The sequence below is a fragment of the Anneissia japonica genome, unplaced genomic scaffold (assembly GCF_011630105.1).
Source record: "Anneissia japonica isolate Jap-2015-1 unplaced genomic scaffold, ASM1163010v1 scaffold284709_len978187_cov192, whole genome shotgun sequence".
In the NCBI taxonomy this organism is placed as follows: Eukaryota; Metazoa; Echinodermata; class Crinoidea; order Comatulida; family Comatulidae; genus Anneissia; species Anneissia japonica.
This window is the reverse complement of record NW_022757342.1, coordinates 749227-753089: the sequence shown is the minus strand read 5'-3', so window position 1 is coordinate 753089 and position 3863 is coordinate 749227. Positions and strand designations below refer to the sequence as shown.

Genomic DNA, 3863 nt, shown 5'->3' with positions numbered 1-3863 from the left:
ATTCATATTTTATTATCTACATAATAACACATTATTTATATTCAGTTTCTATACAGGTTTCATTTCATCACCATGTCTAAATTATGTATGCATAAACTGCAAGTGATTGTCCAACAGACCAGTGACACAAGGTGAGTACTACACCTGTCTCTTATACACATCTAGATGTGTATAAGAGACAGTATATATATATATATACAAATATAATATAACGACTGTTGTTCGGTACATAATGCATAGATAAAGTAACCTGCAACAATATATTTCTTGACAGCTCTTGTGAATAATATAGATCTACTGTTGAAATGCTATATATCACAGCGCATTTATACACAAACGAGCGTTATCATCTACATCCAATGGGAGCTACATACCAAATCTCTATGCCAAATCCTAGATTTTGTAATTTCACATGCATGTTTACGTATTTTACCACCAGTTACTAAAATTGGTGTTAATTATCAGAGTCGCATAGGCTACACCTCAATTTTCTTCTATAGGTTACTGTTATTTATACTTTTTATTAAAACTGTTGCTAAGTTATAGATATATTAACCCATAAAAAATAGTATCTTACTCACCGGTGTCTGGAGCTAAGTTAACCATTATCATAGCGTTATAAACGCGTATGGCCGGGCGATCCATCTATTTATACGATGGTGTTTGGAAAAAAAAGCTCATACAACAGAGGGCAGTATTTGATATTTGCACTAAGATTTGTGTTAAAATATCTTGTTTGAACATAAAAAAAATAATAAATCTGTTACGTACGCTTAGGAATATTCTGGAGTATGTGTTAAACTGGCAATAATTATTTGCCAAAATTTCAAAATACTGTTCATGAATGATTCGTTTCACATTAACATTAAGATCTTGTGAAATTTGATCGTTTGTTGGTTTGTTCAATTTTTCGGTCATTCTTTCGTTTATTCATATTTATATCCGTTCATTCAATCATTCACTCGTTCATTGATTGATTGATTGATTGATTGATTGATTGATTGATTGATTGATGGATTGATTGATTCATTCATTCATTCATTCATTCATCAATTGATCGGTCGACCAATTAAGATTGACTGGTAATATTTTATTTTTGCAAGTCTTATAATCCTATGCTATGATATAAATTCACAATGTACAACTTATTTTTGGTCTACAAACCTCAAGAAGTATAGCCTACTATTACACTAAGCTATGCCAAAATATCCATATACCAACACACAGAAGACCAGATCATAACTGTTGGCTATTCATTTAGATACGTCAATTAGAGGAATCGTAATTATAATAAATTACCAATAACCAATTACATCTAACTATAAAATAGCTTCTAAGTCTACTAAATAGATATACACATAATTAAAAATATATATACTTATGTCAAAAGCCGTTCGTTAAGCAGTTAGATTTTTGGGGGAACTGTTTCACATGACATATCGCTGTTTTCCATCTGTTTAAAATATGACAAAATCAGATATTGCGGCTTTTATAATCAACTTAATGTAGATTAATCGTTTCAAGCCTTTGGGATTGAAACGCTAATGTTCTCTTTTACAGATTACAGTAACTGTTCTTCACTGTTCTCATTCCAATCCCCCCTAATCTACTCAAACGTAGGGCTAATGTCAAAATCATAATGATGTTATAGGCCCAATGTTTCAAACCGATAGTGCCTTGTGTCTCATAAGACGAACTCTCATAAATACGAGTGTGAAGTCCCGAGCTATCCAGCTCGAGTCTCGATGCTCGCGCTATAATTAATCTGTCCAGGCTATCGCATTTTCTTTGACAAAAAACTGTTATATACCCATATATGATGTGCCTATATCAGGGACGGATCCAGAGATGTCGGAAAGGGGCCGAAAGTGGGGTCGATCGGGATAACACTTCCCTGTGGGTTCCGGGGCATGCCCCCGCGAAATTTTGTTTTCTAAACGCCCAAAAATAACCTGAGGCGTTTTGGGCAATCAATTTTTTTTCACTTTCCAAAAGGGGGCACCGGGGCCGGCCCGGCCTCTCCCCCTAAATCTGCCCCCATATATATGGTCATGATGTGATGTCATCATGAACATATAGGCATGGCCATATTTAGGCGTGTTACATGTTTTTGTCATAAAACAATTTTATTATGGACAAAGCTTTAAAAGACTCACACATTATGACGTGACACATGCATGGACATTAGGCCTACACCACATTGAAACAATATCAATCTAAATAAGAGAATATTTGATTTTTTTTTTAATGTAATGTTGTGTAAACTACATGGCGCCTTCAAAAGTGATGAGTAAGGGGACAAGAAACATTCTCTTTTATTTGAAACATTTCTTCTTTAATTAAAAAGTGATATATGCACCATCAACATTATTTAAGAGTAAGCAGATAGGCTTTATGGTTTAAAAAAATGCTCAATAGTTCTTAATGTACGGTATATGTTTATAGACATGTCACTATTAATAGCAGGGAGTACTGTATTCGATCTTACTTCAATTAATGAAACGTTGGAATTGATCGGATCCATCAAAGCAAAATTTTAATTAGTCCTGTAAGGTATGGATCAACGCGATGTCTAGAAGAAGCCAGACTCAAATTTATTCCAAATTAGCGATTATGACTCCTATCTGTTGATGAAATCCAAAATATAATTTGAACGTTACTTTGAAAATGCATTTCAACATATTAGTTCTGAGTTTAAGCATTGGAAATGTGTACTTACGACGTGTTATTGCCACTGTGAATGACACGTTTATACGCGACGAACTTAAATGTAGGCCAAATGAATTGTCAATTTTTAGGGATATTTAATTACTGGAGTTAAAGTGGCCCTCGTGAGTTGATGCGGCAATCAAGTTTTATCTCTAATTGGTCCTTTCTATTAATGTTGGAAATGTAAACATTATTAGCACTACCCTGTGATTGAATGTGAAACAGAGTGTGTGTAGGAGGGCCGATTATGACGTAGTTGTCACGTGAGCAATCATTTTAGTATTGCACACGTTACATCTATTTAACAAACTCTTTATAGGTCAGGTTTAAAAACACACTGATTTATCAAATCCACAACTGAAAGAAAGTGAAATAATGATTTATGGATGGTATATTTGATTAAAAAACCGTCATGGATTTTTTGTAGGTATATCAATTTTTTTATCTTATGTTATGATAAAAATACTAACCATCTAACCACATACTGTACCTAATAATAATAGGCATAATAATGACAATAATAGTGATAATGATAACGACAACGGTAACTATAACATCAATGACGATAAAAATAAGAATAAATTCCACCAACAATAATTAAATTTATGCTATTAATACAGTAATACTAAATAGTAAGTCTTTTGTGAATTTATTTGATGCCTCTGCAGAATAGTCAACATAGTAGTACCGGTACTCTTGTATACTATTAAGTTGTATTAACCACCTCGTATATATATAGAATATTATATAGAATATTTTGTTTTATGTTAGATCACTATAATAACTTCCTGGTTAGATCAACATTTTAGATTCCTCTGAGTTTCATCAATCCAGGATTATCATCATTATTGATGTATAATAATCCCTACTTGTAACTCGAGATTGAACGATGTTCCTTTACGTGGTAAACCATGAGTTAGATTGATATTAGTTTTAAACTAGTTTACGTCGATTTACTTTAACATAAGCTTAGATGAAATTGCAGTCAAGTTAAAATCATATCACACCTTTAAGAAACATCAGGTTCGCCTTGGATGTAGTTCTTCGGCTTGTACCGTCATAATTTGTGGTGTCGTCTATATTGGGACAAATATTATTTTTGTAATATTTCTTCACTGAGTAAATTTATATTAGTAGTCACGGTGTTCAGTATC

General features: G+C 32.9%; 1 protein-coding gene across 1 annotated transcript in view; it reads right to left on the bottom strand.

Annotated features, from left to right (window-relative positions):
* The window catches only part of LOC117124699 (endothelin receptor type B-like), a 16148-nt gene extending 15513 nt beyond the window's left edge, over nucleotides 1–635 (bottom strand). The window contains exon 1 of the mRNA XM_033271038.1: nucleotides 582–635. The gene's annotated coding sequence lies outside the window, so the exon portion shown is untranslated. The remainder of the gene's footprint in view (nucleotides 1–581) is intronic.
* Nucleotides 636–3863: the final 3228 nt, after the last annotated feature.